This window comes from Hoplias malabaricus, chromosome 16 (genome assembly GCF_029633855.1).
Source record: "Hoplias malabaricus isolate fHopMal1 chromosome 16, fHopMal1.hap1, whole genome shotgun sequence".
Taxonomy (NCBI): domain Eukaryota; kingdom Metazoa; phylum Chordata; class Actinopteri; order Characiformes; family Erythrinidae; genus Hoplias; species Hoplias malabaricus.
In genome coordinates, this window is record NC_089815.1 from 10,105,738 (window position 1) to 10,132,395 (window position 26,658).

Genomic DNA, 26,658 nt, shown 5'->3' on the forward strand with positions numbered 1-26,658 from the left:
CCAACTACATGAACTATGTGAACATTGTTCTGAATGCTTAATAAGATTTATTCTTTGATTTATTTTTTCATTCTCCTGCAACTGCTTTATCCTGTTTAAGGTCACTGTGTGTCTAGAGCCGACAAAGAATCATTAGGAACATGGACAGGGGGATCCAGTCCATCACAGGACATCACACACTCACACATTCACTTTATGGACATCTATGAACAGTTTTGCACAGCCAATCCAGCTATAAGCATATGTTTTTGGACTCTGGAGAAAACCCTCGCAAAGTGACCCAAGACAAGAATGAAAACTAGAAACCTGGACCTGTGTGGCAGTAACACTACTTGTTAAAAAGTAGTTTAAAGCTGCTTTGTGATGACTTCTGTTGTGAAAAGTGCTATATATAAATAAAATTTGATTAATTGATTGATTGTTTTAATATAATGAGACAATCATCACGTAAATGGCATGTTGATTTTTTAAATTTTGCATTGAAATGTAAGTAATTGTTCAGAAGAGAAACTGTACATTTAATATATAATTATTCATTTAATAATAATTAATTTTAAAAATAAACATTGATTATTTCTTGTTGGACTTTTATTAACCAAATGCAGTTACAGAAAGCTGTTTTAAAAAAACTGGTATTACATCCTAATCAATTTTGGTTTATACCACAACACATTTCCAAATGAAACATGGACTCAGGATGTCTTAGCTGGTTGATCACTGTTGGGGGTGGGGCATGGAAGTTGAAGGCAGTTAGTGTTCTCCTGAAAACATTTAGGACTTCAGTGTTATTTTAACTAAGTAGCCTAAACTCATACTCGACTAAAAAAGCAATTATCAACATGAGTCAATTTTAAAAATATGTATCATGTCAGAAAAAATGTGCTGGTAATTTCTATATTCAGAATATCCTGTATCTATCAGCAGATGGACTGAAGTTTGTATGACCGTACTCTTTTTGTCTCCTTATGGTACATAATAATATTCTAAACACTGAGAGTATTTTGCTGTCATTTGTTTCATTTATGTTTAATTTTATATTTAAACATGTTTCTCTGTAAATACTTGGAAAAAGAATTTGACAGGCTGCATGATTAATTATGATTAATTTAGTGTAACAAGGATTTGCATATGTGGTCTCATGCTTTTTGTCTTCTCTTTTTTTTTCAACCCTTGTCGTTTCTGCTTGTTGGGTGGGTTTCTTCAGTGTGTAACTGAACCTGAACATCTGCATTTTCTGTGGCTTCCATAATCACAGGTGCAGAGCCTAGGGTCAAAGGTCACAGCTCATTTTGCTGGGATTTGTTGAGGAGATCACTCCACACCAGGTGATCTATCCTAGACAGTGTAGATCTTCCTGCAGTCATTGCCTTCAAATCAAGATACTCAGATGATGATAGGTGAGTCAAGATTTGCATTTTATTGCAGTAATTGATTCATTTTCTCTAACCGCTTCAGCATGTTCAGGCTTGTGGTGGGTCCAGAGCCTACACAGAATCACAGCGCACAAGGCAAGAACACACCCTGGACAGAGCCAAGTCCATCACAGGGGATCATGAACTCACACAGTCATACACGCACACCATGCGAACATGTGCAAAGTCATAACATTCATAAACTAATCACAGCTTTGGACAGTTTTGCATGGTCAGTCCACCTGTTGGAGGAAAAAAGTTAAAAGTCTATTCAAATTAGTATTGTTAGTAATATTTGAAGCAATAAAATGCAATTCACGTGCCAAGGGCACTGATATTCCCCCATACCAGTGATTTTGTCTTTTGCATCTCAAAAAATCCCAACATTTCCAAAAATGGTGTTTGTATTTTATTCATAATTGATGCCAGGAGCATGAGAAACCTAAAAACATCAAATGAGAGAGGTAAAAGTAAAAATAAATTGACCATATTGTAGCAATTGATTAAGTTTTAATTTAGTCAATTAGTCAAAAGTGTAAACAACAGATCAAATAACAGATAATAATTTTCTGTTGCCCCATTAGAACCCATGAAAGCAGTGTTTGAATACAATTCAGTGAAATATGTGGGTCTAAAATGCATGAAGCAGTAGGTGTTTCATTTGCTCACAGCGAAACTTCCTCTCCATCTAAGGAAATTGTATTTCAGTGGTGCCTTTAGCTCCTTCACATTCTTTATGATTCTCTAACCCAGAAGTAGACCCTCACGCTAAATAAATAAAAGATGGTAGAAACTTCTGTCAGAGTTAATTCCGCTCCGCTCAATTATACAAAGGCCTGCATATTGAAAAGTTTGAGCCAAGGACGATTCTAATAAATTTGAGCTTTAACACAGGGCATTTAATATCAGCGCTCCTTAATGGGGTCTTCGCACTGAATTATCTATAGGGCTTCTGTGATTCAAAAAGGACCATCAAAACCCCCTGAACTTGAGAGCTCTGTCTTGTAATTGAATAATACATTACATGTGGCAATTATTTTCGTTAGTGCCAGACGGAGAAAATCAATAAGCAGAGGGGCAGATCAGTGGCTGGTGTGCTCTTGTCTCTTCCCACTGTGGCCAATTACATCCTTGGAGTCCTAAACACCTGCCCAGTGTCCACGTACCCACTACTGGAGCTTGGAGAATGCCAAATGATTGTGGCCTCTGACTGTGGGAAGATGAAGAAAACTTGAAAAGGGCTAATTTTGATTTTTGAAAGTTGGTCACGGGGTGAGCTGGTAAGGTTTCACTGAAAACCCAAACCTGGGTGCTTCATTTTGCATCAGCATGGAGGAGTATATTTCTGCTGATTTGATTTGCTGGGTTGAGAGATTTTTACTTTACCACCATTTTAGAATTTTCGATCAGTTTTAGCCAGAAATACCCATTCAACGTCATTAATAGAGAGTCCCCTTCATTATTATAACAGCCACTTCTTTTTGGGAAAGTCTTAACACTAAATTTGCATTTCTGTAAAGTACTGATGGAATTTAGCAATAAGAGCACTCATGATGTCAGGTACTACTGATGGATAATTAGTTCTGGATCAACACCACCAATTCATCTCATTCAAAATGTCTTGGATGAAGCTCCATTACTCCAAAGAATGTAGTTCCACTGCTCCGGAGCCTAGTGTTGGGGGTTGGGGTGTTGCATTGGGCATGAAGGTAGCTGAATTCATTAATTACAAGGTTTGGCTACACCATAACAAACCTGGAACAGTGCTTTTCTCTCATTTGATTATGTTCAGAAGCTCCACGTCTTTTAAAGTGGAAAAGTGCATTTGAGGGGGGAAAAAGACTGTTTGTAAATGGCTGAAGTTTAACTTATCTGTAAGTTTTTATCCACTGTTTGAAATACCACTTTTGTAACTCAAGTTGATTAGTTTGTAGCACGTTTAGTCTGTGTTTTCTTTCATTCAGTTAGCTCTCTTCCGAATTTAGAGCCAGTTACGCTTTAGGTAATTTGAAACAGCAAGTCAAAACTATCCACCTATGAAGCAGGAATAGAACAGAAATCTTTTTTTTTTTTTTTTTTCATTTTATTTGCAAATGTCTTCTATGTTTGGAGGTCCATCTAAACACCTCCAGATGTTGTTTTGTGAGCAGAAAGAGAGAAAGCCTAGCATATCTGACTAAGACTCTTAGTTTTTTTTTTTTTTTTTTTTTTACTTTTTACTGAACATTGCCTTTAATGTCCAGTGTGCTCACTTATCAACTTAATAGATTTTGGTTCCTGCAATACACTCCAAAAAAGTTGGGTCATAGGCATTTTAGGGACACAACATTCCTTTTAATTACACTTTTTAATCATTTGGGAACTGAGGATACATATTGTTCCAGTTTTGCATTCATACAAGACTTTCCTTTGCTCAGCCCTCCATGCTTGTCATTGTCTAACTAATTTTCTCATGATGCACCATATGAGACAGATCTGGAGTGCAGGAAGGGTAGTCGAGCAAACACACACACACACACACACACACACACACACACACACACACACACACACAATGTCTACCTGGCCAAACTGTTGTAATTATCAGCATAATGAGCCCTGGCATTGTCTTGATGACATTACCATGGATGTGCCAGGAAAAACAACGTCATCTGGATGGCATCACATGGCTCTACACATCAATGTCACTTTCACACATATCCAAGTCACACATGCCATGGATTCACACATGTACCATGACAGATGTTGGCTTTTGCACCTATCACTGACAACTTGTTGCTGGATCGTGGGTTCCTTTTATCTTTGACATACAGACATGGGATTTTCCTGAAAACAAGCAGAAACATGGACTCGGTTTACCACAGCACATGTTTCCGCTGGCTTAAACACCATCTGAGAGGCATTTTGGCCCAGTGTACTTGATATTATCGATGTATGGTGGTGGCTCTTGTGAAATCAGAGCAAATAATCTAACATTACTGTCTGATAACAAAAATGTTCTTGTGCCATCAAATCCTCACAAACATGTTTCTATATCCAATATATCCTTGCAGTTAGAGTAGAAGTGGTTGGAAAATGACCCAAAATATATATCATTAGTTTCAGAGAAATGTGGGTGTCCACAAACTGTCCTTATAGTGACTCTCTTTTTTTCTTACCGTTTTTGCAAGGGCATACAAAAACTGATCTAGTTATCAGCCCAGAAATAGTATGAAGGAATATGTGTCTTTAATGGATAAAAAAAAATAGATGCTAGTTGTACAGTCCCACCTGGAGAGTTAATTTATATGTGTGTATTTAGCTCCAGGCAATATCCGTCCATGACATGTGGTCATTTGATTAAGTGGGATTAAGTGAGCCCTGTGTAATGAACTACTGCCTTTATATGAGGCAGCATGCATAAACAACGCACATCAGTCATGTGTCCCTCCTGCCTGGTAGAGTGTCTCTGTGCAGCCCGATGATCTTCTGCTGGTGTAACAAATGCAATTTGCTTTTGTCTGAAATATTCACGGCTATTAAAAAGCAAGATATCAGGTCTCATTAAATGTTGATGTGATTTGTGGGTGAAGAGACTGCTGGCTGCATCAAAGCCTGGCTCAGTCAATGGAATACTAATAGATGCTACCTTTTTCTGGTCTCCCAGCTGCCATCAGTTGTTTAGGGTCTTCAGGTGCACATGCCTGATACTAACCATAACTTACCTGTTGAGTCCATACCTTAAATGGCCAAAAGTGTCTGCACACCTGCTCAATGGAAGTTTCTTTTGATATTAAGGGCAGTAACATGGAGTTTGTATCCAAACAGTAACAGGTTCTACTGGTTCTAGGTCATCTGCTGTGATGACAGTTCTCTATCAGATAATAATCTCTGAGGTCAGCTACAGATGTGGGATCAATAGTCAGATCAAATAATGACAGTCCAATTTATGACACTCCAAAGCTAATTGATGGAGCTTTATCAATCCAGAGAAAACTTCCAATGACTAGAGGCTTTATACCCCTCTAGCCCATACTTGGCACCGGGAATGGTGACGTCACCCAGGTATCAAACATTTCAAACAGATTTGGGCCAAATCTGCAGTGGTGGACAAAGTACACAAACCTTGTACTTGAGTAAAATACAGATACTCATGGTAAAATATTACTCCAGTAAAAGTAGAAGTCCACATTGTTGATCTCCAGTGAGTAAAAGTACAAAAATATTTACCTTCAAATGTACTTAAGTATTGAAAGTAAAAGTACCACGAGGTATTATGGCTCTAATATTATAATTTTTGTAACAAGACTCATGCTTAACACATTGTAGGTGAAAAGACTCTTGTGTCACTGTTGGCTCCCCAGTCTTTTAATAAATTGTCATTTATTAATCTGGTATGGATGAACACAGCAAAAATGGCCAAAGATTAAATACAATGAATGATGTTATATCAACTATTACATACACCCAAGCCCTAATTATGATTCTGCCTTGAACCTATGCCGTAGGCAGCATGGCCTGACGTGTACCTCTCTAGAAGTGTAACTCATCATGTCTACGCAGACCACAACAACATAAACATGGCTCAAGTTGCTCAAGTCCAGAAATATTAACATCTCTACAGTACCCTCCCTAAATGCACATTAAAGATTCATAAAACTAATACCACTACATAATGTACTACATAGGGTTGAAGAAGATGTTTGGAATTCAGCTCTAGTGGTTTGGAATTGTAATTGCAGAGCGACGCAGACCCCAACACACAAGTATTAACTTTCACAAACTTGCATAGTGCAGTTTCTGCAGTGCTGAGTCGAGAGTAGCAAAAACAGAGGCTCTATTCTCCTTATTACATGTCAGTGAAACATCACAATGATTTTGAAGCTGTAATATTAGGGTAAAAATATTACATAGGGTTCCTTTAAGATCTCTGTTTTGTCTACATAGTTGCAGAGTATAGTACAGCAATTTCTGCAATTCTGAGACACCTGTTTGTTAAATGGTACGGTTTTGTTTTTACCAACTTTTTACCTGATACTCGTTTTTGTGTTTTGGACATTTAACTCTCTGTACTGATCTTTGGGTTTTTACATTTTTCATCTGGTTTTGACCTCAATTCACTTATTTTGTTTAATAAATCTCCAACTGACTTTCACCCTCGGTGCGTGATTTGTGACCTCTAAACCGTAAACCTTGTATATGAATGAATAGTAGTTACTGATGACTCAGATACCGCCAAATACTAAATGGTACAAATCATTTTGTTAATTCATAACGGTTCTCAGAACTGAAAGTGATTACTTAGTCTCAATTTCACACAACAGACGATTAAAAAAGCCTGCCTTTGGTATTATTGGTTTTAGGCGAAGCATTTTCACTTGTTTTATCACGACCATGTTTGTTTATCTCCTAGCAACGGTGCTGCTGTTTGTCGCACGAAGACCTGTGCGGAGCAGGGAGATTTGCTCATACAAGTTACGGTTTTATTCATACATAAACCAAAAAGGGATTTTCATAATGTAGTGGAGTTAAAAAATCAGATATTTTTCTTTGAAATACAGTGGAGTAAAGGTAAAACGTCATCCAAAATGGAACTATTTCAGTAAAGTGCGGATACACAAAAAAGTACTTAAGTACAGTAACTAATTACATTTACTTTGTTACTGTCCACCACTGCAATCTGTCTCACTTTTGGCTCATTGACGGCACTGGCAAGTGTTGTATATGCCGGATATAGGCCAAATGTCACGTGCTCAGCTTGGCTTGGGTTATGGTATGTGGTGTCTGGGTCAGACATGTTGGACCTGTGACTGAGCTGAGATAGGCAGACTCACCCTGAATGCGTCATCATTCCAGGTCAAATGGGGGCCATAAGAAAATTGCAGATGTGCCACATTTGGGCCAGATATTCTTTGCTATGATGATTGATTATATAAAAATGATATATCTGATGATTTTATAAAAAATCAATACAATGTATTTATAAAAAAATACAAGGAAGTGGGTCTCGGTGTATGCACAATTTGGGGTCTAAAATGTTTGGATATATGTTGTATAACAGTACAGTCAATGTTAGACAGGGAACACAAATAACTTGCTCTGCCAGCTAAGATAAGGTTCCACCAGACTGTAGGTTCTCAAAGATATATCTCATCATTGATTTCAAACTGAATTTCTGAACCTCTTAACTTTTGCAGGTCATGGCGTCATATTGCAGTTTACATATGTTCTATAAGGACAAGGTGTTTCTTTCTGCTCTTTTTCTTATTTATATGTGCCACATGTCAAAACATGTTGACAGGCACTGGTTGAGATGCTCTCATATTTTTGCCACAAAGAAAATTGGTGAAGGGGAAGTGTCAGAAAGAGAGAGAGAGACATTTTAGAAGTAGAAATGAGCACTGAATCAGGACAAATGAAACAGCAGCAAAACTACTCAACACTGAAAAGCCTATCTCTTCTGAAAATGGCCCTGCTGCAGTATAAACAGATGCTTACATTGAATACTCACCAACAATGCATCACCATAAAAGTAAATGTAGAAAACGTATTCTATCTCAATGGTGCTCTATCACTCCTTTATAAACATGTGTTTCAATCTTTTCAAGGTTATTAAAGCTGTGGGTGCACAATGGTAGGCCTAGGTCAATATAAAGGTCAGTATTAATGCTCATAGGGCGGTATGGTGGTGCAGCAGGTAGAGTCTCAGGCACACAGCTCCAGGGACCTGGAGGTTGTGGGTTCAAGCCCTGCTCCGGGTGACTGTCTGTGAGGAGGTTGGTGGGTTTCCTCCGGGTGCTCCGGTTTCCTCCCACAGTCCAATGGATTGGCGACTCAAAACTGTCCCTAGGTGTGAGTGTGTGAGTGAATGTGTGTGTGTTGCCCTGTGAAGGACTGGCACCCCCTCCAGGGTGTATTCCAGGTAGGCTCTTGACCCACTGCGAATGGACCCAGCCCATCTCTGAACTGGATAAGCGGTTACAGATAATGAGTGAATTAAAATAAATAAATAACCAATTACAAAACAATCCAACTGCAATATTAGTACTGACAATAACAAAATCACTCTCCTTGCCTTCAGCATGCTGTTATAAAGAGTACTTACCGGACACTATGGAAAAAGTGAAAAGCTGCCGTTCCCCTCAAGAGAGTCTGTGATCACAGATGAAACACATACAGACACTCTTACTCTCACTGGGATTATTTTTAATCTTTTTTTATGATGACTGTTCTATTTATCTGATTAAAACAATACTATTTAATTGTTAAAAGCAGTAAATACATTTAGAAAAAGCTTATTTTGCCCACTCATTCACACAGCTATAATAAAACCCACTGCTTATAAAGGGGGGTCAAATCGGCAAAAATTGTCAAATCTGATTTGTCATGATTAACAACAAAATACTATGATTAATCAATATATTTATTAAGTGAATATATGAGTTGAAAGGAATTTATATGATGGATGTATGTGAATATAAATGATTATTAAGTGACTGTATAAGGATTAAAGCAGTTAGAAAGTGAATTTAAAGCAGAGGGGCCTTGACTTTTGACTGAGAGTGTAATTATGGAGTGTGTGACTCAGTAGAGCAGAAGCTCTGTGAAAAGTCAATGGAGCAACAAAGGCTTGGAAGAGTGGTGGTGTCTGAGGTGAAGGACAGTGAGATTCTGCTGTGGGCAGAGTGCTGAACAGAGGAGTGGAGAGAGAGAGACTCATGAAATAAAAATCAGTGGCCAGACTGCGGCACCGTGTTGCTCTGATGTAGAGAGAGAGAAAGAGAGGGAGAGAGAGAGAGAAGGAGAGGGGGAGAGAAAGAGAGAGGGAGAGGGAGAGAGAGTTTTAGAGAAGGTTAAAACATCCACAGGCTACTTGAATGAAGACATGCACAACCAAAGGAGTTAACATCAAAAGAACCTGTGTTTTCAGTTATTCTGTGTGGTGCCTTTGCTTTGCAAATTTTATGAACTCCAGGGTTCACGCTCTTGCTCCTTGCTGTATTGGGATGAGCCCAAACCATGTTACAAATCTTCTTGACCTGGAAACAAAAAAAAAAAAAAAAAAAACTTGAAACCTTTGAAGTGTCCCAATTGTTTAAAACCCTGAGTGAGAAACTAGACCAACAAGTGGCTCCTTTACTGTGATATGTACACAGCCTAATGCACTGGAGGAGAAAAGAGAGGATCCTGGTTTGGCATCTCCACATAAAAGAACTCAAATGACCTATAGTTGTGGCCAGGGCTTTAAAGAAACAATCAAAAGGACAAATGTGGCTGGGGCTCCCGCATGACCCTGCGGCACGGCAGCGAAACAGCCCGGTGCTTCTGTGAAGTCTTTGACCTGGCAGTTCAAAGCCGGCGACGGACCTTTGGACCTCACTCGGCGTCCCTCAGACAAAGGCTTTGTTCATAGTTAAGCAAAATGGCTGCATTGTTCACCCTTTGAGCCGAACAGCACCTGCAGAAAACAGACAGACGTTATTGACAGGACGCCGGACAGCTGATACAAAGCCCAGTCTCACCTGGTCCCACCGGATATGTCTTTTATACGCTTATATCCATTCCAGGAAGCCGCAGTGATGCCACATTCAGAGTTTGAATGATGCATGACTAGGCTCAAGTGATGAACTTTCCCTGTCTTCCCTCCTCGCTGTCTAACGTTTATTTAGTGTAATCCATTCCCTTCAGCGTGGCCTTGACAGGATCGGATTCAAAGCCCAAAATTATGAATTATCCTGATAATCAAGAAATTTGTCTGCACCAAAGGGAGTCCTTGCTCTTTTTGATGTCTGTGGTGCTAAGCATAAATCAGGGAGTCTGTCAGGGGGCAAAATGTGGACATTCATCAAAATACCTGTCATAACAAAACCAAACCACCCAGACAGCATTCAGAGCATGAAACCCCATTACACCACAAACTCTTAGAAGCGCTGTTGTCCACTTCAGCTTTAGAAGTAGGGCTGCACTGACGTCGTATATGATTTTTCCAGCTACACATATGTACAATACAATTATACTATACAATCTGATATATTTTTGTATAATTTATTTATATACTTATTCTACATTTTTATCATGTTGTAAATATAAAATTAATCAAATGTAAAGTTTTAGCAGAGTAGTCTAAACATTTTCCCTTCTAGAAGAACTGGGACTGGGAGAGGGTAAAAAAGGATATATATATATTTATTTTTAATTTTTTCCCACACACATATATTGCAACTGTGGTTTAATGTGTGTTCATTTCCTATAAAATAAGATCTAGTTCAATCATTCATTCAGGCATTCATTTAACCTGTTGTTGTGATGTCACATGGTGTTTTATCACTTCGGATTGATGTAATTCATCTAAAGGGTTAAATTTCCCAACTTTATATTTGCTGAGGCAACATTGTGGATGAATGGGCAATATCAGTACACTACCACTGACTGACATAACACTACCACTGGTGACTGAAAACTATAGCCAGTACTAAACTAAGCCAATACTAATAATAGCTTCCGTTCCTCTAAAACAAAGCACAGCAGTGTGACCGCAAGAGGACTACATTCCACGAATGATCTTATGATTTGACAATTGCACTTTTACAAATTGTGTTTTTGATATAAACAACAAACAACAATCCAGTTTTCAGCAATGCAGTGTTTCTGTGGGGTTCTCTGAACCTGCGAACAACAGCAGCTTTGTGCGAAGAGCACAGCCGCAGCTCTGTGAGGCGAGTGACAGAGCTCTGGAGAGAGAGTTAGGATTTCAGCTACAGGACTGTGGAGCAGAAGGTGGCTGTAGTAGCCTCTGGTGATAGTTAGCTGTGTCAAAGGAGCGAGGCATGGCAGAGCTGTGTTCAGGAGCGCTGGTTGCTCTGCCCCTGTTTTCTCCAGAGACACTGGGCTGTTTAATGTTAAAAGTGTGGCTGGAAGACAATACGGAGCCCATGTGATCTTCACAGCTCTTTTGGTCTGAGTGGGAGTGTGGGTGAATAAAGGTACGACAGGCAGGACCCCCCCCCCTCCACCCCACCTAATGATCTTCTGCTCTTCACATTCAAAGACAAAGAGAACAAGTCTGGGCACACACCAGACCACCATTTCATCATAGTAACATGAAATAGTGAGATGATTTCAGTTGTTGAACACATCTGTGATACATTATTGAAAATGAAATTGAACATTATTTGGTAAAATGTAAATTATTTTAGTAATGTGTCAAAACATTATACAGTTTCCAATACTATACAGTAAAAAAATAAATATAAATATATATATATATATACTAAATTAAAAATGTTGCACATTTCCTGATACTAGGCTGGGGCAAACTTTGGGGGGAAATATCAGTACAATTTCAAAAATCAAAATGGAGAAATGTATTTTCTGAACGACACCTGAGGGTCTTTCATTATCTACTTTCCTGGAAACCACTGTGAGTGACCAAAACTAGATCAGGATTCATCCTAATTAATCAAACCCATCTCAGGATCAATATGGATATATTTTTAATGTACAGGGTTGATTTTTTTTAGCACATAAAGCACATAAACAAAATAAAGTTCACCAGCATCAATGTTAATGAAATAAAGCCATTAATGCCACTGCAATTATTTGTAGTGAGGAATTTGCATTATATGGGGCTCCTAAAGGAATGTAGTGATGTTTGGCTTTTTTAACAAAAAAAAAAATCATAATAGCATAAAAATAAATAAATAAAAAGAAAACTCAATTCTTCTCAAGGAAATCTGAAGGATTGCATATTTACATATTACAAACATTTCATGGGCTGAATATTATCAAGTAACAGGTTTGAGTGTATGTTGTGGAATAAAAATGAACTGAATGTTTCCAAACCTATAGTAAATGACTTGTGAGCTGTTTAATGGATTCACATGTTACAGCCAAACATATTAATATATTTTTTAAATATTTTAATTGATTATATTTAATGTTCAGTTGTGGGAATATATATATATTTCAATAAATCATGAATTTGAATTTGCTTATTCCTTTTTTTTTTTTTTTTTTTTTGTATTCCCAAGGTTTTGCCAAATTTACCCAGTTACTGATTGGCACCATTTCCTCTCTTCATCACATCTCCCACAAACACTCTCAGTGCCACCGGCCTTGGATGGGTGAGTGCTCACTTGTGCTTCCTCCTAGACACAAGGCCAACCCACCACTTATTTTCTCAAAATGCTCAAAACCGCTACTGAACAGCTTAATGTGCCTGAGGAGAACACAAACTGCCCAGGTCTGTCATGTCAGCTGACAAACACTGTTGCTAGCTTGCACCATGATTGGAGAGAATGATTGAGGAGAGCAGTTGCCATTCTACCAAGAAAGCAAGGACAATTGTGCCCTCCAGGACTCCCAACTGAGGCATTGCCTGGGATCGAACCAGAAATGCTGGGCTAGAGTTTTATAAAGATATAAAGCCCCCAGCACTGGGCTTTGTAGCTGTGGAACTGTGTTGCCTGGAGTGATCACACTCCATTCAGTGCCACTGAGAAAATTAAGAGTGTCTTTTGTAATTTAGAACTTACTATCCACCATCAGTACCTGACCTTACTAATGTTTTTTCTATGAAATCTTCACAGCAATGTTGGCTACTGAATGAACAGTTGGATGGCTGTAGATGTATTGCTAATATCACACTAATCCCATGAGCTGGTGTAGCAGCATGATCAGACAGATGTGGTCATGTCTCAGTTGGTGTACAGAAGCGCTAACAGAGAGCCAGGCCAGGCCTTAATGCATGTGTGATCACAAGAGCCTCTCTCACAGCCCAACGGTCAAAGCATCACAACCGTTTCATTATCAGCATGGGCATCGATGGAGCCCTACTCTAATGAGAAATCCTGGACAATTAGGTCCATGCTTTGCTTAGAACACTTCAAGATGGCCTTCAGAGGTCCAAGCCATAAAGGGCACTTCAGCTATAGCAAAGCCATATTAGTCATGCAGTGATATGGATGATACAGTAGTAATCTCTATAGACTGCAGCAGTCCTTGTATATTACGCTGCTTAAGCTGACATCAGAGTGGGCAGGACTGTTGAAGTCCTTACTTATGCTATCTTTGGAATACTCATTCGTTATGAACTGGAGGACCCATGTTGCTGTAATTGCACTTGTCCTCTATAAGACTGATGGCCATAGGAGTGACGTGGATGGTAAATGGCGCCAGTAAGATCGTGGAAATATGTATACCCAAAGCCACGGAAAACTATTTATCCAGAAAATGTAGCACTGTGTCAAATGTCTTCTTAAACTCACTGGAACCATAACGTAAAGAACTACTGTTTCATCATTTATATATAATAATTTCTGTATTATATATATATATATATATATATATATATATATATATATATATATATATATATATATATATATATATATATATATATATATATATTATTATTATCTGTGATAATAATATATGATAATAAAAGGTCTGTGATGCAGTCTGTGGAGACCCTTCATAAAATGGCCCCTAAGGAGGAAGTTCATACCTAACAAACATTACAGAAGCAACTTAATAAATCTGAAGGTTAGTTATGTGTCCCCACTTAGCTATGTGCCTTTATTTGCCTTTGACTCTAAATATATAGGATCAGAAAATCCAAACTTTCATTAATGCTGAGGTATAGGGTCTGAAGGCTAGAATTGTTATTGGGTTGTTTTTTTATGAGAACACCAGATTTTTTTGTTTATTTTATTTTTAATTTTTTTATTTGCATGGTTTTGTTTCCTCTCCTTGGAAAGGGTTGGCTTCTTGAGTGCTCCAAAATTCCAAAATCTTTTAGATCCATAAGGCTGAGGGTTTTTTTTTTTCTTCACATTGGAAGGATGGACAAAAACACCTGTGGATCTGTTGAGATCTGAAGCGAGAGTTGAGCTTGACTTTCTCTTGTCTATGAAGGATGAAAGCTTTAATTACTGTTTATCAGATGAGGACAGTTTTGGCAGTCTACCAAGTCTCTGAGTGGGTGGATTACTTACTATCCTTTCATCTTCCCCTTCCTTTAGAAAGTGAATTGTCTTGTATCTAACTGCCTCAGAAATATCAGCTGAAAAATTCATAATTAACATTTATTTGCAGATTTGATTAAAGTATAATGACTGAAGACAGGTATCTGACTTTTGCACAGTCATGTATATAATTTTTATGTACTGTATAGTATAATACTTTAGATAATGGGACACTGCCATTGTTGTGGCAAGACAGTATGTGTGTGGCTGTTTGAGTGTCGTATCCAGCCGAGAGCAGTTCTGAAGTCAGGCTCTGACCTCTAATGAAGGTCTAGGGCAGGAGTCTCCAGTCTTGTATACAATGGGGCTGCTGTGACTGCAAGTTTTCATTCCAGTCAAGTAGAGGCTGACCTGATACTGGTCATTTAATCAGTGAGTCTTAGTCTTCAATGAGAAGTGTTTTTGTGATTGTCTGGAAATGAAAAACTGGCTACTCACCAGCATCAGGCTGTAGAGCAGTGGACCTGTGTTTTTTGGAGTGATGGAGTTTCATCCAATACGTCTGGGATTAGTTGAGGTGGCATTATTAATTAAGCATCCAGCACCGCTCACGCTCTCATGACTGAATTCTATAAAATTCTCAAAGCAAGGTTCCAACATCCCATAAAATGGAGCCTATTATTACACCCATTAATAGCTCTAATTTCAGAAAAAACATAGGATGCCTAAAATCTTTAGATATACTTGTTATCAGATTAGTTAAGGATTTTTGACACTATGTCAAACATGGTTCTTTGCTGCCATCTTGAGGAAGCGCCTAAAATGACTAAGAACATGACTATAGAAGAAATGGGTTTAGTCTGTTTTATTTGATTAGTTAAATATATGTTCATTTGAGGTTTACATGTCTTCATTAAAGATACATAAGGTCAAGTCAAAGAAATGCCTCAGTGTGACTAGGATTACTATTGCTTTTCAAGCGGGGCAATTCACATGAACATTTATTTACCACACAAAAGGGTAAAGAAAAGATTTTCAATGTTTGTAAAGACAAACGTAATTCTATGTATTAAATATAAACACAGCTTGCAACATGCGCAAACACAGCAGGGACAGAGGCGCTTTTACCTCTAAGTCATATCACCATTTGTTTTAATTCAACTTTTTTAATCATTTGGGAATTGAGGATGCTAATTTTTGTAGTTTTTCTGGTGGAATTTCTGCCTTTTCCTGCTGTATACCAGACTTGAGCTATTCAACACTTTTCATTGGTGACATTCTAGATGGTCTTTTTCATCTTTGGAATGTAGAATCTGATGTCAAAGCCATGGGCCATGACGCATGTTTGCTTGCATAGACTGAGCCTTTAGAGAATGCATTTTTTTTATATTCACCTAGTGTAATGTTTCTAAACTGTGTATATTGAAAGGTCTATGAAATTATTGCTCTTGTTTTTGCCCCTGTCCCAGAATTTTTTTTTTCAGAGTCTGTGGCAGGCATTAAATTATAAATTTGTTTATATTTACAAAATACATTCAAGTTGTTTGAAATAATTGGAAATCACTTGTTTGTGTTGTTGTCAGTTAAAAAGTTCAAGTGATGTTTTTTAAAAATTACAGTTTTTGTTTTTATTGCAGTTTTAGAAAGACACAAATTTTCAGGATTTGGGGTTGTAACTTTTACCAACCAAGTGCATTATGTGTTCAAATTGACCATGAATCATTTTATATTTTTAACATTTTGTTAATTGTAAATAGATAGTTCATTTCATTCATTCATTATCTGTAGCCCTTATCCAGTTCAGGGTTGCGGTGGGTCCAGAGCCTACCTGGAATCATTGGGCGCAAGGCAGGAATACACCCTGGAGGGGGCGCCAGTCTTTCACAGGGCAACACACACATGCACACATTCACTCACACACTCACACCTATGGACACTTTTGAGTCACCAATCCACCTACTAACGTGTGTTTTTGGACTGCGGGAGGAAACCGGAGCACCCGGAGGAAACCCACGCGGACACAGGGAGAACACACCAACTCCTCACAGGCAGTCACCCAGAGCGGGAATCAAACCCACAACCTCCAGGTCCCAGGAGCTATGTGACTGCGACACTACCTGCTGCGCCACCGTGGTGCTAAATAGATAGAAAAATCAGCAGGGATATTTTCATAGCTTTTTCTGCTTTTCACAATCCAGTACTAAATATTGTTTAGTATGTTCTCATCTATAAAAGTGGGCACTGCAGATAAAGTTTGGTAACCACTGCATTACATCATCCGTCAATGCTCAAGTATGCCTTGACATTTTGGGCACTTTTTTTTATAACATGCATAGAAAATAGGTAGAAAACAGTATTTTTGGCCAAACTGCTCAAGAGTGCACCACAATTTTTGGGCATCTAAGGAAATAAGATTTAAAAAGCCATTTATCTGCGCAATAAGAGTTTATTTGCTCCAAAAAATCTTAATATTAAAATAAAGTTAAGATTATTAAAGTAAATAGTGATATTATGTATGTGAATGTGTTGGTTTAAGCCTTTCCAAATCTCTCCTTGTTGCAGACAACAGTTTCATTTGTTTATATCTTTCTTTCACAGTTCCCATACACTTCATCATTTTTCCTCCTCACACAATTAAAAGCCACAGATATGTGTGGCCTTAAACTTTCATAAAGCACATGCTTATGGTCTTGGAATGTGAAAAGCCTTAGGAAACTTTCTTTGGAAGCGATGTAGATCAAATACAAAAGTTGTGTTCGCCATGAAATGCAGGAAGACCAATTAGACGCTAGAATGATGTTAAATTAATTCCAGAAGATTCTGGTGCGGTGTACAGCATTATAAATATAATATGAATATGGTGTATAATTGAATAGGATCCGCTGGCATATGTGGAATGATGAGTAGTGGGGGCTGGTAGAATAAAGAGGGGATTAGCTGCGCAGCCTCCACTCTTTAGAGCACAAGAAAAAAATAGAAAGAAAAGCAGTATTTCAAATGAGATACTAATTACTGAGATAATTAGATAATTGTTGAATTAGGCATATTACATGATAGAAGAACAGATGCTGCATTTTATTATGTTGATCAGATGTATTTAGGAAGTATGCCAGACTGTGGAAAGAGTTCCAGTGCAATGAATCGCTGAACAATATTGCATTAATTCACCACATAGTGATTCTAGAGTGAGCAGGATACCTTTGCTGCGGTTCTACTTTGTATAGCGCTCAAATATACAGCACCAGTCAAATGTTTGGACACACCCACTCAGGGAGGATTTTTGTTTTGAGCAATGTTCCACATATTGTGAATGTACAGTACCAGTCAGAAGTTTGGTCATCTTCTAATTCAATTATTATTATTTTTTATTATTTTCTATATTGTAAATGTATATATTTTTTATTATAATCATACACAAGTTAAGATGTAAAATATTCTATGCCAATCTATTAGAGCATCACATAGGGCCCACCCAACTCACTTCCTACCGGTGGCCACATAATTTCTATTGTTCCAATCCTACAGCTACTACAGCTAACTTTCTGTGGCCATTTATGATCTGATTAGCAACGAGCTGCTCTTAACATCTATGGTTACTGATTGAGCCCACCATATGAGTACATAAACCCCCCACTGCATCACTAGGTCTTCACAGGGGTCATCATGGCACCTCCCCTTCTCAGTGTTTCACTGAATTAAGCCCACGACAGCTCCAGAAAGTTCAACAGTGAAGTCTGGTTTCCCAGACCCACCCTCCTGCAGGCTAGTTTACCGTCCTAACTTACCCTTAAGTATCAACAACCATAAATCCACATTGGCCTCCCTGGTGACTAAGGCTGTACCTAGCCCCACTGGCACTGTTAATGCATGCTCAGTGCCACCAGCAAAAGATGTTAAAACTACGACAGAACATATATGGAATTATGTAGTAAACAAAAATGTATTAAACAAACCAGAATATGTTTTATACTTTAGATTCTTCAAAGTAGCCAGCTTTTGCTTTGATGAGAGCTTTGCACACTCTTGGCGTTCTCTCAATCAGCTTCATGAGGTCGTCACCTGGAATGGTTTTCAGTGAACAGCCGTGGCCTTGTCAAGAGTTCATTTGTAGAACGGCTCACCTTCTTAATGTGTTTGAGAACATAACTTGTGTTGTGCAGAGGTAGGGCTGGTACAGAGTTCTATACAGTGAATAGCCCTATTCCACCAATGAGAATATGTGTCCAAACTTTTGACTGGTACTATATAATATATACTTTAAATATATATGTATGCCACCCTAGGGGGTTCGATTCCTTTGGTGTGTTCTCCCTGTGTCTGTGTGGGTTTCCTCTGGGTGCTCTGGTTTCCTCCCACAGTCCAAAAGCACATGTTGGTAGGTGAATTGGTGACTCAGAAGTGTCTGTAGGTGAGAGTGTGCTGCCCTGTGAAGGACTGGTGCCCCCTCCAGGTTGTGTTCCTGCCTTGCGCCCAATGATTCCAGCTAGTCTCTGGACCCAATGTGACCCTGAGCTGGATAAGTGGTTACAGATAATGAATTAATGAATGCCAGCTCAGACATGTTTTTTTTTTTTTTTGGGATATAGATAGGTACAAGAGTAAAGTTTAGGTCTAGACTGGGTCTGGGTGAATGGCTCAGTCAACTTCCCTTGATATAAAATACATTTGGTAACAGGATTCATATTTGAGGACCCCTGATTGGTTCTAAGATTTCATGCTGGCCTTAGTATTAGTACCACATATAATTTTAGGGCTAAGCCTAGGGTTCCATGTTTTGGTCTGAACGTAAGGCCAGTTTTTGGGTTGAGATAGTACAAGATTTAGACCAGGGTTATGTTTCAATTTGTGGACAATTGCATGGTTAACATTTTGGAAAGAGGTTTTTTGTTGAGTCCAGCATTACAGCAATTCAGCTAAATATAACAGATATTTAGATATTCACCCTGTGACTGGTCCTTAACTCTATTATCAATCTTTATCCCAATCTATAGTTTTTTGTTGGTTAAAAGAGGCCTGTGGTTACATGGTCTCAAACAAGAATCTCAACAAGAAAAGTGTTGATATAAATCTACTGTCATCTTTTACAACTACTAGGCTTTACACAAGGTTTCAAATGAAGCACTTTTAGATGATCATTCACAAGTTGAGTTTGTTATTTATTGCAGTTCCTTGGTATTCAGTCCAGCATGATGTAATGGCCATTATCTAACTAGCCAGTTATCAGTACCCATCAATACCAAAATGTAATCTTACAAGTAAAAGCCAGTTTTACTTAATGCTTCTTTAGTTTGATGAGGAGATTCTACACAGTGTTAAATTGCAAACGCAGTGGCATAATAATATGCCCTTATTGCCAAATGCATTTGTAGTACCCTCTGTGAATCACTAGATGTCAGAACTAGCCTTTTATGTAGATACTGCTGTATAAAATGTACAAGCATTTCCAGAGAAGTTATGATGTAGTACAAAATGTAAAATAGCAAAGAACCTGGGATATCTTCATCTACTGGATGTAATATAATCAGAAGATACAAATTATCTAAAGAAATCTATATATGCACAGGCTTAGAAACACTTTGTTTCATCCAAAAACACAAGGTAAATCTCCGTATTGTAAAGAAGAAACCATTTATTAACAAAATACAAAAATGTTTGCTGACTTCTCTGGGCCTTGAGGACAAGGTATACAGTGGCAAAACAATATGTGAATCTTTTGGCATTTCATGGTTTTCTGCATAAATTTCTTATAAAATGTGTCTGTAATCGCTTATCCAATTAAGGCTCACGGTGGGTCTGTGACCTACCCGGAATCCTTGGGCACAAGGCGGAAACAAACCATGGAGGGTGCACCAGTCCTTCACAGGGCGACACACACACACACACCTATGGACACTTTTTGAATCAACAATCCACCTAACAACATGTGTTTTTGAACCGTGGGAGGAAATCGAAACACCCGGAGGAAACCCACCCACGCTGACACAGGGAGAACACACCAAACTCCTCACAGACAGTCACCCGGAGCATGGCTTGAACCCACAACCTCCAGGTCCCTGGAGCTGTGTGACTGTGACACTACCTGCCGACCTATTGACAAATATAGTGCCTAAAATAATAACCCAAAAAAAAACAGATTTGTGGGATTTTTGCAGATTTCTGCAAAAGGTTCACATACTTTTTTTTTGCAACTGTATTTTTATCAAACTCAGCCAGGTCCCCTTTTGAATGAAAATCTGTTCGTGTTCAGCCACATGATGGCACTGAAGCACTATGATTTTCTTCTGAATATTTTTCCTGGTTCCTATATTCTGGTATAAATGGTCAAAATCTAGCTATTTGGTATTCACTTAAAAAGGAGCTATATTAAATTCATTTCCATTACTAAACTTTGGGGATCAGCATGGAAAATCAGTCCATGTTTAGTGTTAAAGGCACTTTTTTATATCCAAACGCAAAACAAAATTATAGTGATATTTTAAATAAGTTAAAATAATGAATACATATATTGATCCACTAATGGCCTGAAAGATCCTGTGTTTTTATCCACAACAGCATTTCATTTTCTTACAGTGAAGGGTCTGCAGTTTTCAATCGGTTAAACAAACAAGGTGGACATGGCCAATTTCACTCACAGCAATTTGTCATCGGAACAATTAAGTTAAATTGCACTTATTAATGAGTCAGTTTAGCAGAAATATAAGTCAGTCCTAGATACTATTATAGAACACTGACAAATTATTTGATTAAAAATATATAGAGTATATTTTCTCTTTTCAAAAATAAAATAATACTACATTTTCATGGACGCAACCCACATACTCAGCTCTACTGCTCATCCCACAAATGCATGTCCCTTACAAATGTGGCACCATTTAAAGGGGAAATTAACAGGCTTTCCAACAGTATAAGATTTATTGCCAAAAAGCATTACTGAAATAATCTACCAAACACAAATGTCCTTACTTTTTGTGCTATGTTTACATACTTGGCCTTGGGTCACTGTAGTAAATAGCCTCAAACAAATCAGCTTTAATTCTTATTGGTAAGTCCCAACCAACTCAAATCCAACAGAAGAATCCTATCTATTGATCAGTATTGTTTGTTATTTAACAGTCAACAGTACATTCTTGATTATACTTATACATAAACTGGTTATGGAAATAAGTTACTTTACATCCATCCATCCATCCATTATCTGTAACCGCTTATCCAATTTAGGGTCGCGGGGGGGTCCAGAGCCTACCTGGAATCATCGGGCGCAAGGCGGGAATACACCCTGTTCACAGGGCAACACAGACACATTCACTCACACCTACGGACACTTTCGAGTCGCCAATCCACCTGCAACATGTGTTTTTGGACTGTGGGAGGAAACCGGAGCACCCGGAGGAAACCCACGCGGACAACACACCAAACTCCTCACAGACAGTCACCCGGAGCGGGAATCGAACCCACAACCTCCAGGCCCCTGGAGCTGTGTGACTGCGACACTACCTGCTGCACCACCGTGCTGCCCCAGTTACTTTACATGTCATGTCTCTATGTTTTGAAGAAGCAAGGTCATATTTCACATTCTTTCAGCTGCGCTGCAATATATTAATTGTTTTAATATGGAATTTTATTGCTCAGAGACACTTGTTACACACTGCTCAGTTTTTGTAGAAGTCAGCTGTCTCTGTGAAGCCAAGAGCTGTGGTCATAAAGTAAGGTTTTACCTTTTAATGTACTGAGTCTAATGGCATGTGGTTTGTTTATCATAAAGCACTGTACAGTCTATATTATCTTAGGGAGGCATTTTTGCACATAGCTTTATGGCATTGATTGATATAAAGGCTATGTTTATTTTTATGTCTTATATATATATATATATATATATATATATATATATATATATATATATATAGTTTATTTATTTATTTTTAGAGATTGTTAGGGTAAGCACATACTGCATCCTGCATCCGAGTTTTGTAAGGCTAGCTTCTGCCAGTTTTTCAACAACTGTAAATGCAATTTCATTTGACAGCTTGACATGCTGGAGGAGAACACCAGGTGCCCAAATCTGTCACATCAGTCATTTGATCCCACTACCCAGCTCTTGTTAACATTGTGCTGTGTTGTGGGGAGATTATACTCAGCCAGAGAGAGTGAGAGGCCAGTTGTGTTCTCTTGGACTCCCGGCCTAGCATGACTGAGGTATAAGCAGAGATCAAACCGGCGATCTTCCAAAGATATGGTCAATGTATACAGCCATGGTCCTTAAACTTTTTCTGCAGTTCTCTCTTTTTAGATGACACGCATGTACACATCTTTTGCTTTCAGACTCGTAATTCATACAAAACAGTGAAAACTGTAAATAAAACAGTGCAATTCATACAAAAGTTCAACTTCTTATTGAACAAAACAAAATGACAAATTTGCTTTACAGTAGGATTATTATAAGTGACATTATGTATCTCATTCATCTGTCTTTCTGTGGCCCCTACAATAGCTCAATGCCCCCACTACTTTGGGAAGCACTGGTATAAACCAACTGGCCACTTTTTTAAAACACATTTAAAACATGCATGCTGCGTGGGCCCTCCCACGATGGTGGCATGTTGTCAGTGAGTAAGACTAATAACCTTTAAAAAAAAAATTCAGTAATATCCCTAGAATATACAAACCGGATTCCAAAAAAGTTGGGACACCTAACAAATTGTGAATAAAAACTGAATGCAATCATGTGGAGGTGCCAACATCTAATATTTTATTCAGAATAGAACACAAATCACAGATCAAAAGTTTAAACTGAGAGAATGTATCATTTTAAGGGAAAAATATGTTGTTTTAAAATTTCATGGCGTCAACAAATCCCAAAAGAGTTGGGACAAGGCCACTTTTTACCACTGTGTGGCATCCCCCCTTCTTACAACACTCAGACGTCTGGGGACAGAGGAGACCAGTTTCTCAAGTTCAGAAATAGGAATGCTCTCCCATTCATGTCTAATACAGGCCTCTAACTGTTCAATCGTCTTGGGCCTTCTTTGTCGCACCTTCCTCTTTATGATGTGCCAAATGTTCTCTATAGGTGAAAGATCTGGACTGCAGGCCGCCATTTCAGTACCCGGATCCTTCTTCTACGTAGCCATGATGTTGTGATTGCTGCAGAATGTGGTCTGGCATTATCCTGTTGAAAAATGCAGGGTCTTCCCTGAAAGAGATGACGTCTAGATGGGAGCATATGTTGTTCTAGAACCTGAACATAGTTCTCTGCATTAATGGTGCCTTTCCAGACATGCAAGCTGCCCATGCCACAAGCACTCATGCAACCGCATACCATCAGTGATGCAGGCTTCTGAACGAAGCGTTGATAACAACTTGGGTTATCCTTGTCCTCTCTGGTCCGGATGACATGGCGTCCCAGTGTTCCATAAAGAACTTCAAATCGGGACTCATCTGACCACAGAACAGTCTTCCGTTTTGCCACACTCCACTTTAAAAGACCCCTGGCCCAGTGCAAACGTCTGAGCTTGTGGCTTCCTCTTTGCACTGTAGAGTTTCAGCTGGTAATCTTTCTGTGCAACAATGGTGGAATTGGTGATCCTCTTACCATCTTGGCTTCAGAGAGACACCGACACTCTGAAAAGCTCTTTTTATACCCAATCATGTTGTCAGTTGACCTAATTAGTGTTAATTGGTCTTCCAGCTGTTCGTTATATACTCAATTTCCTTTTTCCAGCCACTTATTGCTACTTGTCCCAACTTTTATAGCGATTATAATATACAAGATATGATTTTTTTTCATCAGTAGCAGGCTGTAATTATTCATACACTTAATGGCACAACTGACACAAGCAGTCAAAATTAAAACTACAAGTGAACTAACCTCATTTCCCGACTTGCGTCGGTCACCCTGAATAAAAATAAGCCCTTAAAGACAATAAATAACTAACCTTATGTTTACATTTTACATGTTCTATATTTTACTAATATGTGGCTTTTTCAAACATAGACTTGCAAACATAGTTTAAAGCAAACAGATGTTTTAAACAGCTTTGTTATCTCCTGAAAAGTGCTGTAGGGTGAGAATAATATCTGTTTTTGTCACTGGATGTGGAAGTGAATTGAGTTTTATATGGCTAGTACCTGATCATTTGAAATAAGCCTGGATCTGGACTAACAATCACCATTATCACTTCCGAGAATCATTCATTCAGCCACAGTAAACAATGGTGAGTGATGTCATACTTTTAAATCCCTTCACTTTAAACTAAGACATTATGCTTATTGAAGTATTATGCTTTCAAATAAGTTCATTATTGATCAGACAGTGATTGCAGCCTTTTGTAGGCTTAAAGTGAGTCCACTCGTTTCCATGTCTCTAATGCAAATGGGTAATATTGATCTGTGGGTGGATGCATAGTTTAAATGGCAATATACTCTTTTCAAAGACTCAATGGAATCTGTGGTCTGCTAATTGTCTGTTGGACTCTGTCTAGTTTGGATACAGTATTCATTCTTCTTTACAGGTGAAGATTCTGCTGTTTTCACTCTGTTAAAAGAATGGAAAAGTGGACACTTGTTTCCTTTAAGCACTTCAGCCCTCACCTGTCATTGGGCATGGTGAGGTTAGTCTCATTTGTGGCTGTAACAGAATGTCCCTTTCTACTGGTAATAATTGTACGGGGATTAAAGTGTGTGTGCATGATTGAACATTTATTTCAATAATATGTACACCTTAAAGTAGCTTAATTCACCCATTAGAAAAGACATCTAAATGGTGTATATCACCAATGTGAAAAAGATCAGTTTTTCATGTCACTGTGGAGGAAATTTGCCTTACTCTTCTTTGCCCACCCACACTTCAGAGGGTTTTAAGCAAGTGCTCTCTTTTTAATTTCCTCCCACAACATCTGAGTGGATTTCAGATCAGGTCTTTGACTAGACTACTCCAAACCTTAAATGTGCCAAGCACATAACGTTTTTTTGCTTTAATGAAAATCCTGAATCATTCATCCTTAAAACAAAACTGACAGATCAGTAAGCCACGTTATATCACTGTGCATACATCATGAACACATATTACACAGTTACAGGCTCTTTTATATCTCATCCAGGGGTATTAACTGAGCCTTAGAGCTTAGAAACTCATTGGACTTCTTCCATTTACATCAATTTCTATCCTAAGAGCCTGTTATATATTTTAATGGAAATAATTTTAAATGCAATGTTTGTATATATATTCATTTTTGGCATGTGTGTTTGTAACAGGATAACAGGATGTTTCCTTCTGTTATTCTACAAGCTGCTTTACAATTCAATTCATACATATTTTGTTTTCTAATTGTATGACTGTTAATTGAGCCCAAGCCTCTAAGCAGCTGTTTTTGTAATCAATGTAATCATTGTTGGCCTTATTTATTTAAACATAATTTAACATAAATGTCCAACGTTTAGATGTACAAAGTTATTAGTTCACATTGTACACCCACATAGCATTGCTGCCCCTGAGGCAGCTAAATCCAACCTCTGTTCATATACAGTATTTCACCTGAATGAATTTACACAGAATAGTGTGGCCAACATATAATTTGAAAATTCCCCACTCACACCTAATCACGTCTTTCAACACATATCAGATACCATCTACAAAAGGAAGGCAATATAATTAGAGGCTGCTTCTTCAAACAAGTCAATAACAAGTCAGCAATTCTTGTTGCAAGTCTGTGTTGTCAACACTGTATGAGTAATTCTTTGTATTTGTTTAATTATTTATTTTTTAAATAAAGGAAATTCAACACAACCCTGAAATGGAAAAGAAGAAGAAGAAGAAGAAGAAGAAGATGATGATGATGATGATGATGATAAAGAAAATGATTGTTAAAGGTGACCTCTTTTTCCACAAGTTAACACAGTTCACCTTGGTCTTAATAAAAGCTTGTGATTTGTTTTGGTCAAAATACCATTGGATCAAAAGCCACTTTTCTCACCCTATTTAAACATCCTTGTTCAAAACGAGCAGTTTCAGCCTCTGTTGAGAATAAGACTATTCTTTCAGGCGTGATGAAGACTGAAATGAAGGAGAAGGAACAGAAAGATTTTTTGACATTTTGTCAATTTTGCTCTGTCCTCTTCTCTGCTCCACTCTCTATTGTCATTTTCACAATATTTTATTAGTATGTGTATTGTATGCTGTGCTTCTTTAACCTTGTCATTGTGCTCTCACGTAAATGTGGTTCAGTGCTCTCCAAACCACAATTAAATGATGAAGTATCGCAAGGAAAAAAATTATAAATAAATAAATAAATAATACAATTAATAAG

General features: G+C 38.1%; 1 long non-coding RNA gene across 1 annotated transcript; it reads left to right on the forward strand.

Moving 5' to 3' along the window:
- The first annotated feature begins 1,125 nt into the window (after positions 1–1,125).
- On the forward strand, positions 1,126–26,549 carry LOC136671890 (uncharacterized). The gene is made up of 3 exons (XR_010795755.1): positions 1,126–1,397; positions 12,422–12,514; positions 26,125–26,549. It is a non-coding gene; the product is annotated as an uncharacterized lncRNA (long non-coding RNA).
- The last annotated feature ends 109 nt before the right edge of the window (positions 26,550–26,658 follow it).